Raw genomic sequence first — 14,940 nt, 5'->3', positions numbered from 1 at the left:
TATAGCCCAATGCCTTTAAAATTCTGAAGGCAAATAATTTAAAACTTAAAAATTATGGTCAGTTAGAATAAAGTATTTTCAGACATGCAAAGCCTCAAGATACTTACTTCCCCTGTCCTCTTTATTCGATTGATTGAGGTGGAGTCTTGCTATGTAAGGTCTTTAAATCACTATGTAGCCCAGGCTGGCCTTGAACTCACAGTGGTCCTCCTGCCTCAGCCTCCCAAGTGGTAGGATTACAGGCATGAGCCACCATGGCTATGGCGGGCTCTCTTCCTCTTTATTAAAAGCAATTGGAAGGTGAGAAACACCAAGTAGAAAGTAAACTAAAAAGAGGAAGATGTGGAATACAATAAACAAGAGATCCAACTCAGAAGGGAAATGAGAGGAATCCCCAGAACAGTGCCAAAGAGATGCTAAGATGCCTACTGTGTATCTGATAAAGAAGGCAACTGCTCCAGAGTGGAGGGCTGTGAGTCATGTCATAGACCTGTTGAGAGCAGTAATTCCCAAGCTGCTTCCAGTCACTGTTCTGTTTTTAACCTGAGGCCAGAATTCCCTGGTGAGCTTGACCTGGCTTCCAACCTGTTCTTAGCTTTTCTTGCCTGCATGCTAAGGAGTCTTTCTGCTCTCTCCTTAACCTCTGCTGTCTGGCTGCACTGAGGGGCAGCTCTCAGATTTTGCTCTGACCACTCTTGAAGTCCTTGAGGGCAGTCATGGTGAACTTACAAACAAGAAGTACACAGTAGCAGCCTGCTCTCCTGCCAGTCACCCTTCTGTCCCTTCCAAAGCACCATTCTGTAGTGTCCTTCTGGACACACTGACTGTTCAACCTGCATGTAAATCAGAAATATGATAGATAATGCCCAGGAATCCACTCTTAAATCTTACTCTTTGATAAGAATCACTACTGCTGTCTAGTTGATTGTTCTCATTAAGCGTGTTACCCAGGGTCAGTGATGTGATCTGATGAGTATATAATAAAGTGGGAACATCTCCTCCCTACATCTACTTATCCTGCTCTCTGTATGTGAGGAATTTGTTTTTTTCTGCCCAAGGTGCCTCATAGTGACCCCTTGGCTTTTTATGAACCTACAGTGCCTCAATTTTTCTTTGAAAAACCAAATTGCAAGATTCCTGCTGTCACTGCAGTGAGGTGGTGAATATTGCAAGTTCTCTAACATGTATTAAAGGTCTGACATCTTCTCTACAAATAATTTAAGACCAATCCAACATATACAGTATTGTTTTCAAAGGTGGATCTCTGGGCAGAAATGTCAAAAGTCGCCCACATGGCTTAACTGCGTTAATCACAATGAAACCCTGGCAGCTGCCTGGCTGTTGTTTTAGTATCACTTGTCATTTCTGTGGTGGAAAATCTAGTCTTTCAGCTTAGTTATTAAAATAAATATTATGGATATTAGCACTTTGCTGTTGTGGAAAGTACTTAGCACCTGAGGTTCCAGGGAAGGTCTTTTTTTTTTCAATGCTCATTTTAATTTATTTTTCATATTTTGCTTCTCACTTACCAACACATGTGTAAAACATGGCAGGCTGTGTTAGTAAAGGAGAAGCAGGGAGGGAAGAAGGCAGTAATCAAGGAGCCACATGTGGGACATCAGGGAGAGCAAGAAGTGCTTGGGGGCCAGAGGTAGCCAGTGGCCTCTTCCCCAACCTGCTTTCCCGCTGTGCGAAGTCAGCAGTTGCTGCTGCTCTTACAGCCCCTGCCCCAGAGGATTTGGTAAACAGCTTTTCTGTTGCTCTCAATCCTTGTCCTCAATGTATTTTCCCCACAGCTCCAGCCAGGAGGCAGGGTCTGCCAGGCAGCCCCTACTCACCCTGGTTCAGAAGACCCCTGTCCCTGGTGTCAAGCGCCAACCCCCTGAGCAGCATCTGAGCAACCTGAGCTGGGGCGGGGCTGTCCCAAGCTGTGTGTGGGGGGGCAGGGGCTCTTCTAGACCTTGGAGAGAACCCAAGAATGCTCTCTGCATGAGCCACAGTTTGTTACCCCAGGAGATGCTAAGGTGCCATAGGGGGCTTGCGAATGTGGCAGCAGAGGGTTACAACAGCCTCTATGACCTGCCCACGCAGAACCCCGGGCTGCCCTAGAAGGAAAGTTTACCTTCCGTCCATAGCAGGGCTTCCTGGCACTTGTTTGCTCTCTGCCCCCGTGCACATAGTTGCAAACATGGGCGTTTCCATCAGAATCATATCCACCCTGAAGCATTTCCACCCTAACATGTATTTTCAAGGCAAACGCCACCAAGAGGACCTTCAAGGACTTGGTCAGTTTTCTACCTGGTCCACGTAAGTTTCTCCACCCTCCCAGTTTTTCTCCTTGAAATACTTCTCATCAAGATTCATCTTCTCCCTGCATGTCTCTCCATATAGACATCTTATTTCTCAGGTGACTCTTGTTTCTGCAAAGTGTGATTTTTTTTTTTTTTTTTTGCAAGAGAAAGAAAACAATGTGGCCACCTCTGCCTTAGCCATTGGCTTCCCCTGTGCTATCTTAAGTCTTGTGGATGGATTCGGGTGGGGACGGGGGGCGGGGGGGCTGTGAATCTTTGAACCTGGAACATCTCAAGGAATCCGGAGGATGATGGAAGGAAGTCTTTTCTTTTTCATGGATATTCCAGGAGACTACGAACTTAGGAGCAAGGTCTCTGGCCATCTCCACACGTGCGGGCAAGGGGCTTCACGGGTGAAACCGACCCGCGTCCCCTGCGCGCTCTCTGGCCCTCCAGTCCCTCGAGGCACGCGCATCACGCATCAGGTCGCCTGTCCGCTAAGGGAGCAGTGGCTCCCGAGGTTTGCTGGGTGCGTGGAGCGCCACGGGGGGGGCGCGGGCTGCAGTGCGCGCAGCCCACCGAGGCCCCGGGAGCGGCCGCACTGTGCAGCTGGCGCTCTTGGCGGCAGATCTGCACCTTGTGGCGGCAGCGCTCACCACAGTCCTCGCACACACGAAAGGCCTCTCGCCCGAGTGAGTACGCCAATGCAGCAGCAGGTTGGAGGAGAGCTGAAGCACTTGCCACAGTCGCCGCACGCATAGGGCCGCTCGCCTGTGTGTGTGCGCTGGTGCTGTACAAGCTCTGAGCTCTCGCTGAAGTGCTTGGAACAGTAGGAGTAGGCGTAGGCAGGGATTTTTGCCCGTGTGGATGCCCTGGTGGGTCACCAGGTTGGAGTGGTGCGAGAAGCCCTTGCCACACTCCCCACAGCGGTGCGGCCGCTCGCTCCTATGCGTGGCCCGGTGCCGCACCTGATCAGAGCTGCGGCTGAAGCCCTTGTCGCACTCCCCGCAGATGGTCCTCTGGTCCCGCGCGCGCCGCCGCCGCCGCCGCCGCCGCCGCCGCCGCGCGGGGATCAGCGCTGCGCTGGCCGCCGGGGCCGGGATGGCCACCAAGGCTGCTGCGGCCACGGCGGGCAGCACCATGAGCTCCTGCAGCACCACGTAACCCGGAGGGGCCACCACGACGCCCGCCCGGCCCCTGCAGCAGCGGGCATCAGCTCAGGCTGTAGTTCGGGCTGCATGCTCGTCAACTCCAGCTACACCTCCTGCGTCTGAGCGCCCAGGTCCACAGGTCCACGGGGGTCAGCTCCAGCTGCACCTCCTGCTGCTCCAGTTGCTGCTGCTCCAACTGCCACAGCTGTTCCTGTAGTTTGAGCTGCAGTTGCCTCTGCTCCTGCTGCTCTTCCAGCTCTTGTTGCCACTCCAATTCCGGCTGCTGCTCCAGCTCCTGCTCTGACCCCAGATCCCTGGGCATGAGTTCCAGCTCCACCTCTTCCTCCTCCTCTGGGTCCAATGCAGCAGGAGGCTGCTGCAGAGGCTCCTGCTGCTGTTGCTGGAGCTGCCCCTGCTGCTGCAGCAAAAGCTGCTGCTGGATCTGTGCCTGCTGCTGCTGGATCTGTGCCTGCTGCTGCAGCAACAGTAGTTGCTGTTGCTGGAGCTGCTTCTGCTCCTGTTGGAACTGTTGCTGCTATAGTTGTTCCTGCTGCTGCAACAGTTGCTCTTGCACTTGCTGCTGTTGCAAGAGTTGCTCTTGCACCTGCTGCTGCTGCTGTAACTGTTTCTGCTGCTGCTGCAGTAGTTGCTCTTGTGCTTGCTGCTCTTGTAACTGTTCCTGCTGCTGCTGCAATTGTTGCTCTTGCAATTGCTGCTGCTGTAACCCTTCCTGCTGTTGCTGCTGCAATTGTTGCTCTTGCACCTGCTCTTCCACCTGTCCATTTTGTTGCATTAGCTGCAGCTGTGGCATCAGTTTCTGGTGTTGCATGGGTTGGTGGTTTTCCTGTAGTTCCTGCTGTAGTTGAGGCAGCAGCTGTTTCCCATGTTGCTGCTCCTGTTGCAATTTTGGTTGCTGTTCTACTAGTTGGTACTGTGTTTGCTGCTTTTGTGGCTCATACTGTGACTGTTGCTGCAGTTCTGGCTGCTGCTCTAACTGTTGCTGTCGCAACTCTTCTGGTCCAGAGTGGCCTTCCTCAGTGATGTTACTGCCTCTCTTGGGGCTGACACTGCTGGTGGTTGTGGGCTGCCGCTCCCCTCTTCCTCCTCTTGACTATCCTTACCACCGCTGCCACCTGAGAGGGTGTCAGGCACTGGGCCTCCATCTGCAAGACATTGAAGCTCCAACAAGAAGATCTCTGTTGCCAGCTCCAGTTCCATCCTGGCGGTCACACCTTAGTCTCTGGGAGCCTGCTGTGCTGGGACAGCATTTCTGGCGGCCTGGCGGCAGCAGCCCCTACAATCAGGAAGGCGTGGTCAGCAGAGGCTGTAAGGTGAAGGCCTGGCAGCATTCAGCCAGCTCCTTCTGGAGGCATCTCCATCCAGGGAGGCACAGACCACTCCTGGGGACCCTTCTGGGCACTCCGGAGGATCCGGGCTGTCAAGGCCTGCCGATGTCGCCCTGGGCCAAGAGAAGGGTCAGAGTGGAGTTCCCGGGCAGAAGATGGTGAAGACTCTCAGGTGGGGGTGCAGGCCAGAGGCAGAGCCCAGCAACGGGCTCAGGGGTTGCCCTGGGGGACCATCGCACTCTGCAGGGCCCAGGCTGGGGCCCTAGATCAACCCCGCTGGGTGGCCCGGGCTGGGGTCAGCAGGGGCCGCATGACACGGTTCCTGGGCGGCCACCGGCCACAGGTGCCCAGAGTCCGCGGGCGGCCTGGGCAGAGGCTCGAGGCGCGGGGCGCGGGGAGGCGGGCAGCGCGGCCCGGCCAGGCTCCAGTTCGCTTGCCCACCCACCCTCCCATCCATCCGTCCATACAGGGAAGGTCTTAAATCCAGTACTTTCTGGATTTTGGGCTCGTTATTTAACCTTTTCCAATCAAATTTTCTTTTTGCATTTGTAATTTGGCTTCACAATAATACCTGCTGAAGTTGTGGGCTAATGTGAGATCATTTGTGTTAAGCACTTACCACATTGCCTAGCTGTCAAGGAAATATAGTTCCTGTTTATGAACATCCTTTGCTCAAGCCAGATGTGTAGGAATTATCCGCGAATTTTTTTCTCTCCTTTGCCCACAAAAGCTCTGGCAACTTCATCTCCTCAGAGCTCTAGGATGGCAGGAAACATGACTTGCATTTTAAAACAATTGGACTTTCTCCAGGCAGTAACTAAATCAATCTGTTAGGACACCAAGTTGTCCTGTACCTTTATTCGTAGGAATTACTATTAGTTTCTAGAAGTCTAACTGGATGGTAACAATTTTCACTTTTTACTGCTGCTTAGTCCTGACCTCCTGATAAGTTTCCCAGCATTACTTCTGTTGTTTCACTTTGTTTCCCACAGGTCATGTGTTCGAACCTTATCCCTCGTGCAGCAGTGTTCAGGGGTGAAAATTTTAAGAGTTGGTTGGGTCAGCTGCCCTCCTCAGGGGAGAGAATCTATTATTGTGAGAGTGAGTTTGTTATTAAAGTGAAATGGTGGCCCTCTCTTGGTTTATTCTTCATACTTTCTTGCCCTTAAGCCCTTGGACATGAGATGACACAGCAGGAAGGCCCTTGAAAGTTGTGAGCCCCTCCACCTTCTACTTCCTAGCCTTCAGAAAGAAACAAATCACTATTCTTTAAAATTACCAGTCTCAAATATTCTCTTATAAGAACACAAAATGGACTAAGCAGATTGGCAGTGTTAATTACCTTAATATTACCTGTAGTAAGTCAAATAGGCTGGAGGCAGCTAAGGTTCTGGTAAATGTGTTTTAACAGGGTGGAAACATGGAGTTTATTGTATTAGTTCTTAATACACAGAGCAGTTGCCTAGCATGGCTGAGGCCCTGGGGTTCCACCTACAGCAATGTAAAAAGCGAAAACCAGAAAATCTACCTCTAACAGTCCAAAGTTGAACAGGTATTGAAATAATACCTTATTGTTATTTTTGCATTTATGTATTTCTGTTTTTAGGCTTAACAGTTTTACACGTGTAAGTTTATGCATGTGGGATACTGTAGTAAAAAAAGGGCACTTTGCATAAAGACTCTCCTGGGTTTTAGATCTAGGCCCTGTGGTCTTTTGACCACAGGCAAGTGATACATTTTTTTCTAGGCTTACTTAGCACATTTTCTTTCTTTCTTTCTTTCTTTCTTTCTTTCTTTCTTTCTTTCTTTCTTTCTTTCTTTCTTTCTTTTTTTTTGGTTTTGTTTTTGACACAGGGTATCACTCTGTAGTTCAGGCTTTCCTTGAGCTCACTATGCAGATCAGGCTGACCTCAAACTCAAGTCAGTCCTCCTTCTTCTGCCTCCCAAGAGCTGGGATTAAAAGTGTATGCCAACATACCTGGAAATTACCAAATTTATTTTTTCTTTTTTTGATACCAGGGATCAAACTCGGGACCTTGCTCTTGCGAGGTGGTCAGCGGAACCACTGAGCTAAATCCCGGGCCAATTACCACATTTTAAAAGTGAACAAATAACATTCAGTCACAGAGTTGTCAAATCATTATTAGATAAATTTGTATAAAATTATGACACTCTTCAGGGACAAAGTGGAACAACTTGTTTTATCAGAGAGCAAGAATTTACAAAACTAGATTAATAAAGATAGTTTTGGTGCAAGGATACACTGAACTACCTTTTTGGTTCGGTAGACCAACAGGATAAAGAATCATATATATATATATGTATATGTATATATATATGTATATGTATATATATGTATATGTATATATATATGTATATGTATATATATATGTATATGTATATATATATATGAATGAAATGATCTCATTTGTCTAGACAAAACAACAACAACAACAACAACAACAAAAACAAGTTGGACTGCAGAGGCACTGGAAGTGAGACTTTTAATCCAAACTCTTGCATGAGTGGTGGCCATACAGAGACAGGCACACTCCAGGTGAGAAGCTATCTGCCTTTATTCCTAACTCACAGGAGTCCCTGGCCGCGTTGTCCGTGGCCTGGGATCTGGGGCACACAGTCTATCATCCCACACCTGTTGCTCCCCATTTCCCTTCTTATCCCCTCTCCCTCTGTATTCCTCTTTGTAGTTATTTTTTGCCTTTTGGCTTGGATTGGAGAAGACTCTTATCTCCATGGTGAATCTTTGTCCAGCATGCATATCCTTGTCTGCTAGTTTACTGAGTGAAGTCTAAGAATAAGGGCTTATTAGAGTGGTTAATGAAATATGGGCCAGTTAAAAATATTTTTGCCTCTTACATTATATACACTTTATTTTTAAAAATTTATTCATTCATTTAGTGGTACCAGGGATGGAACTCAGGACCCTGTGCTTTTCAGGCAGGCATGGTGCTACTGAGCTAATTCCCCAGCCCTATACTTTATTTTTTAATATTTATTTTTCTGGGACTGGGGATTGAATATGGAGACTTTTGCACTGAACTATTTCCCCAGCCCATGTTTTGTTTCGTTTTTTCCTGACAGGTTCTCAGTAAGACACTGAATTGCCCACTCTAGGCTTGAATTTACCATTCTCCTATCTCAGCTTCCTAGAGTGTTAGGATTACAGGTGTGTACCACTACACCTGGCTGACATAGTTAGTTTATGAAGCTGGTGGGAAGCAGAACAGTGGAAATGTCCTGTAAATTGTGGTGGATCAATATGTACATAACCAAGGAAATCAAGAATTCTATCTCATACCATAGCCAAATTAAACTCCCAGTGGATCTGTGAAAAGAAAAAAAGAATAGATTTTAGTAATCTTTATTGGTTTTATTTGTAGCTTGCTTTCTTCTGTATGATGAAAACAGATATGATAGGCAGGATTTACCAACATACACTCATTACTGCTGTTGACACAGTCATATGCTAGTCCATGTCCATCCCTGTGAGTCAAGGTCCCCTTCTGGGTTGTCAGTGACCCAAGAAGTACTTTCTTCTTCACAGGTTACCTAGTAGGGTTCTGTTTGCTTGGTGTGCAGAGGCCAGTCTTGCTGGGGCTTCATTATTTTTACTCACTACATTTGTAAAATGAATTTTTGCCATTCTTTTTTCCCCCAGTGGAACTATTGTGAGAAAATGCTGCAAGATCAGTGTGTTGAGTATTAAACTACAAATTTAGGTCTTTGCCCTTCCTATGTATATAGGTCTTTCTGGATTTTAATTAAGTTGATCGGGGCTTCCCTGCCAATTCCTTCTGTGATGTTACCAGAAATTATGTCTGAAACCTCTGGCCAGAATGAGTCAGGATTTGTTATTATTTAGAGACAAGCTGATGACAAAGAAACTCTACTGTCTAATTATCCCAAATATTTTCCTCTGTTGGACTCATTAAAAATGAACCTGATATTTAACATTGAGAAAATTCTAGTGAATTCAGCTGAGGTTGTCAATCCAGCTGAGTTGCAAGCTGCATCTGGCCCTTGGTGGTCCTGGTGGAAGTGGTAGACGCTGATCTTTGGGTTTGGGTGTGGTGGGTGGTGTCACTTCAGTGCAGGTCATCAGAAACCAACACCTGAGACACCTCCCCATAGTGTGTCCCGTGCTGTCACACATGCAGTTGAAACTCATGACCTGGCTTATTTTAGGTTTACTGGGCCTGCAGCTCACCAGCACCTCTGCCTACTATACCTACCTCCTGCTGCTGCTCAAGGGCGCCCTGTACAGGGCCCACATCTTCTTCTGTGTGTGCAGAGGTCCCATCTACTGTGATAGGAAGAGCACCTGACAGAGGGAGGGTCAAGGGTGGCCTCTCCCCCGTTTCTGGTCCCAAGCAGAGTCTGCTGAGTGTCTGCCAGGCTTTCTGAGCTCAGGTTCCTGAAGGCCACGTGGGCATTTTTCTGCCATTATTCCATAAAGGTTTCCTAACCAATGAGCAAATTTCACGACTTTATCCTGTCCCAAGATGCAGCCCATGCCACCTGAGCACGGTCCCTCCAGGGTCCCCACAGCACCTGCAGCCAGCCAGGTCCTCACAGTCCCAGGTGCTCAGCTCGCTGCTTCTGGTCAGGGTGACAGTGACCATGGACCAGGTCACCCTGGGAGACTCTGCTCCACCCACCCTGACACAGCCTTCTTTGCTACTGAACTGTGCTTCATTTTTCATAGTAGACACAATGAATTAATGCTGCTGGTACAGGGTTTGTTCCTTTTGAAGAAAGAAAGGGAAACAAACACAACACCTCAAAGCAGTATACAAACAACATTTTGTTCAACTACCTCTTAAAGTGGAATTAGCTAGTTTAATACTTTCCTTACAGTAATGTTAAATAGCACCTGCCAAATTTGTTATTTTCCCATCCTTTAAAAAGTGGTTATGATTATTTTATATAATTTTGAGATCTTAAAGTCACTTTTAAGCTTGCGTTTGCATAAAAATATTTAGCTTTTAAGTGGAAAGCAAATTATGATCATATATTTTGATATTCATGACCTGTTTCACTATAGCAGTTTTTAAAAAATGCACTTTGGCTGTAAGATTGTGGATGATTTGATCCCTAAGATTTAGATGCGCCATCAATTTACTGTTCGTAGACATGAGCTTGATGAATGGTATTCTGTAATTATAATGTGCCACACATTACCATGTCTTAATTTCCCTTTGCCTGAATTTTAATGATCAATTTGTTATTGTTGCAGATGTGAACATTGTGTATACACTTCCTAAATTTATGTAAAATTGTATAAGATGGAATTGGAAATCACTAAGTTCTTTCTGTGCAGAAGTACTGAGCTTACTGTAACATGAAGCAGTCCTGTGTATGGCATTCTGTACTTCCTTGAACTGGGTCATAGCTTCTGTATTTACTTTTGCACGACTATTTTTTCATTTAATTTTTGGGTTATTTGTATTGTGTTTACTATTTGTGATCATGTAGTTGTGCTTTATTTTGTGACAGTTTAGCTCAATAAATACTGTAATTTCTAACCTCACTGATAAGGTTATTGATTATAAATATACCTGATAAATTACCTGACAGCATTTAAATCTGTATAAAAAACAATGGAAGGATCCTTATTGAAGTTTTTCTTTTATTTTTTAAATGTTAAAAATGATATTAAAAACATTTCTTTCTAGTAAAAAAAAAAAAAAAAATCAGCCCGATTGTTTGGGTCGCCTGAACTTCAATTTGATGAAATTGAAACTGACCAGGGACTTGGGAGACAGGGCTGAGGAGCACGCGCGAGGGAGGGGGCGCGCGCCAGGGAAGGAGAAGGCGGGAACTTGCGCGTGGGAGTGGGCGCGCTCAGCCGTTGGGATCCCCTCCCCCCTAACGGTGGCCATAAGGGAGCCAGGCAAGGCGTGAGGATGCGCCCAGAAGTGACCACAGCCTCCGAACAGGGTCTGGGAGGACATGGTAAAGCGCGGGAGGAAGGGCAGAGACGCGCGTCCGGAGCCGCTCCTGACCTCCACGCCTGGGTAGCCCAGGCTAGAGAAGCAGCCGCGCGTGGACGAGGCCTCCGGGAACCTGGCCGGCCTCGCGGGGCTCCAGCCCGGCGTCCTGGCGGGGCTCTCGAGAAGGCGCGCACCCTGCAGCAGCCAGGGACCCACCACGGCGCCATGCTGGGCCTCTCAAGGGGGCGGGAGGGCGCCAGGCCTGCAGGGGGCACTGCAGCCTGGACGGAGATGGGGTGGCCTGGACCCGGTGAGCAGGCGGGAGCACGCGGGGCCTACAGGGAGCGCTGCAGCCTGGACAGAGACGGGGCAGATGGGGACCCACGCTGAATGGGCTTAGGCTGGTTCCAGGATCCGGGACCCAGCGCTCAGCCCTGTGCCTGCAGAAGTTGCCTTAGTGGGAACAGCCAGCTTCAGACTTTGTAAAAATGACTGGCTGCCTCTCGTGGACTGACATTTGTTGCACTGCATTTAGGACAGTATGCCCCTGGGGATTGATACCCCTTTGCTTCCATCTTGCTGGAGAGTTTTAGTATCTACAATTGCAGGCTTTTAAAAATGTAAGCCCTGGAAGGTATTTCCTGCTCCATTTACAGCCGTTGTTTTCTGTAACTTGAGAGAAAACTCAAATGCTGCTATCTCAGTGACACCAACTGTGAGTGACACCAACCTTGTTCTGGCGGCTGCTGATATGAACGGGGATGTGGATGGATGTCTCTCAGTGCAAGTTATTGCCACTGCTTTCCACCGAGTGTCGTCTGGCTGGGGGCGTGGTGTGAGAACCTGTCCTCAATGTGGTATGGAGATTTTAACAGCTGTGTTAAAATGCCCACAGACACATCCGCAGCCAGAGTCATCAGGATTTGGAAACCATTTTCCCAAATCCAAGCTCCAACCCGCTGGGGTCTGTCACACGGAAGACACCTGATGAGAGTTGCAGTGATGACTGACCGTGGCAGTGTTTCTGTAGCTCAGAAGAGGGAAATCGTACTTCAGGTGGAAACGGGAAAGGAGATCAGCAAAGACTTTCAGGAAAAGGTAGGATTAGAATTGTAGCAAAGGACTAAGCTTTGGATGTGTGCCGGAAATATTGGGGGCTGGCAGAACTGCAAGATGGAAGTCACCAGGGTCCCTCAGCATGAGAACAGTCTGGCCGGAGGAAAGTTTCTGAAAGAGGAGGAAGTGGGAAGCAGGTTGATAGATTGTTTGGGACCAGTCCTGGAGAGCCTGATTCATGGCTGGGAGCAGGGGATTCATTCTGTAGGAAGGCACAAATTGGTTCTTCTCTTTTAAAAATCATATGAGCCACTTTCAATACAGTAGCATTTAGTACACTGAATGATCTTTAAGTAGGAGAGCAACTTGATCAGAAGTGTAGTTCACAATGAACTAGACAGCAGTGCATAGGTGGATCGGAGATTGACCGAGAAAGGAGACGCATGGTTGTAAAACCACTACTAGACTCCAGGCTGCAGTGGTGTAAAGGAGGGTTGTAACAGTAGGGATGGATGGGAGAGGACAGAGGTGAGAGTTGATGGAGAAGGGATGCAAAGACTAAATAGATGGTAAGATCAAGAAGATGAGAAGGGGAGAGAAAGGAAGAGAAAGGTCATCCAGGAATAAAGATTATGGATTTGAAAATTATCTTTGTAAAAGTGGAAGTGGAACTTGAAGATTTGGTGAGATTTTCAAGGGATATCATTATGGAGAGAAAAAGGCCATAGGTAAATATACTTTGGGATTTTAAACTTTAAGAGATAAAAGGAAGGAAAAATCAAATTAAGTGTGTAATATGTGAATATTTAGAAAAATAAAACCAGGAGATTTGATATGACAGAAGATTAGAAAAATACAAGAATCTGATTAAATACTGCAGAAAGATAGAAAAGCTTAAAAATTGAGGGAGGCCATTGATTTTGATTTTGATAATGGAAACGTTGTTGGTCAAGTAAGAGAGTTATGGAACCTTATAAGAAAGAAGTAGGCCAAGAAACATGTCACTGAATGGGAAGAGAGGGGAGGTCTGTTGACTCATGGGAAGAGTTTTAGGTTCTAGGAGAGGGAAAGACTGAAGGGAAAGCTTCAGGAGAGGGAGTGAGATGGAGGATCCAAGAAAGGGAAGACTTGAAGGAGCAAAGTCTGGAATATTTGGCATAGGAATATGAACTCACAATTTGAGAAGCTAACTGTGGAAGGAGGAGAGATGTTCTCTCTTCTGAGGTGGTGAATACAAGAGCAAGAATTACTATATAGAGAAGTGTTAAGGGAAATGTAAAAGTAGCTCTAAAAGAAGTTAAGAGAGCTTGTTCTCACTGGTTTGGTTTTAGTAATGTAAGAAACTGGTTCACCTTCTCAGGTGAGCTGCTGGAAATGGGAGCAGGGTAGAGGATGAGGAGCTGGAGGTGGGAGCAGGGGTGCAGGGTGAGGAGCTTGAGATGGGGGAAAGGGTGGAGAGTGTGGAGCTGAGTGGGAAAAAAGGGATCCAGAGCAGTTGCTTTCAGCACAGAAGTTCTTGTGATAATTACTTTATGCATTTGGAATATTAGCATAATTTCTCTCTCTCTCTCTCTCTCGTGGTTGTGAGAGTCAGAAAAATTTTGAGGATCATTGAGAAGATAGATGGAATTGTTAGCATGTTGATCTTTCCCATTTAAGTACCACATGTAAGAATTTTGCCAGTATATATAATTTTCAAACAATACTGGGTACTAGCATGGTTGAGTGAGACAGTTTCTGGTACTGTATTTGTTACAGTTAATGAAGCCTTAGCAGAGACACATCTTTTTGGAGTTCAGTGAAGTTTAAACTTCAATTCCAGAGTGGTTCCAAGTGTAGTAGCTAAAAAGTGTCATCCTAGGGCTGAGAACACTTGCCTGGCATGCACCAAGCCCCGAGGTCCCAGCACCACCAAAAATAAAATATGTTTTTCTTTGACGATCCAGTGAGTAAACTGTTTCAGTTTGCAAGCCACATGCTCTTTCTTCATCTTTTTAAAATTTATTTTCACAATCTTTTAAGAACAGTAGAGATCTTTTTTAGCTTGCAGGCAGTGAATAACAGTCGGTGGACTGTAGTTTGCCCATCCTAATGTAAAATAAGTATATCTTTTGAGAAGTGTTTGAAAGGAGCCCAGGGTCAAAAGTTATATGCGGATAGATTTGGAGATGCCTGACTGGCAATTTCAGCATTGCAATTTTTAATTGAATTTGAATTGATTTTGTTAGTGAAGTGGAATAATTTTTAAATTTTTTAAAAGATTAAAGTTGATGGTTTTAAAATGACTTGGGACAACTTTAAGAAATACTGTTACAAAATATTGGAAGGAGGCAAAAATTCTTGAATAGTTGAATAGTTCATTTCTACATGACAGTGAGGAGAGGATACTTAGAAAATTATCAAAATCAATGCTTTCAAAACTCTAGAAATAGGGCCAGGGATTTAGCTCAGTGGTTCTGCCGCCTGCCTTGCAAGCGGAAGGACCTGAGTTCAATCCCCGGTACCAAAAAAAAAAAAACCTCTAGAAATAAACCCAAAGCTTACAACAACCCAATGAACTTTAATTCAAAAAAAGTTGCAGAACCTCTGTAAGAGCAGTGGTGTTTTTTTTTTTTATTATTCTTTTATTGGTACATTTTAGGTATACAGTATGTTTACATTTATCATTGGGTGCTTGTACCTGTACATGATGTATCTTAGCTCTTAATTTTTTCCCCATTGCCTGTGCACCCTTCACCCCCTCCACCCTTCCCTATTTACATAAATTTTGTTTCCATTTTTTTTCTTTTCTCATAATTTTTCCTTTCTCTTCTTCCCTTTCCCCTTCCCCTCCCACCACCCCTACACCTTTGGGCCTTTTCCTATTTCAAATTATCAATTATTCATTTTAATCCTTATTTATACTTTCAGTTTCTCACACTAGAGAAAGTATTCGGTATTTACACATACGTGTCCTATTTATTTCACTTAAGAATATGGCCTCAATATGGATCCATTTAGCTATAAATGTCTCTAGTTTCTCATTCTTCATGGCTGAGTAGTACTCCATTTTATAAAAAAATACACATCTTCTTTATCCAGTTTCCAGTTGATGGGCACTTAGGCTGTTTCCAAGTTTTAGCTATTATAAACTGTGCCACTA

The 14,940-nt window shown here is 46.1% G+C and overlaps 1 long non-coding RNA gene and 1 pseudogene across 5 annotated transcripts in view; one reads left to right on the top strand and one right to left on the bottom strand.

The window, feature by feature from the left end:
• Nucleotides 1-2,772: 2,772 nt before the first annotated feature.
• LOC101698102 (zinc finger protein 853 pseudogene) lies at nt 2,773-4,669 on the bottom strand (annotated as a pseudogene).
• Nucleotides 4,670-7,220: 2,551 nt separating this feature from the next.
• Nucleotides 7,221-14,940, top strand: part of LOC101704690 (uncharacterized) — a 46,588-nt gene continuing 38,868 nt past the window's right edge. Inside the window, exons 1-2 of one of the 5 annotated variants that reach the window (XR_015447410.1) lie at nt 7,221-7,345; nt 11,638-11,840. This is a non-coding gene — a long non-coding RNA (uncharacterized LOC101704690). The other 4 variants (XR_015447411.1, XR_015447409.1, XR_015447412.1 and 1 more) reach the window with 4 other exon arrangements.

Source organism: Heterocephalus glaber, unplaced genomic scaffold (genome assembly GCF_053883595.1).
Source record: "Heterocephalus glaber isolate CG9 unplaced genomic scaffold, H.glaber_assembly_v1.0 deba00001757, whole genome shotgun sequence".
NCBI lineage: Eukaryota > Metazoa > Chordata > Mammalia > Rodentia > Bathyergidae > Heterocephalus > Heterocephalus glaber.
The sequence above is the reverse complement of the archived record's forward strand: the minus strand, read 5'-3'. Positions and strand labels throughout refer to the sequence as shown.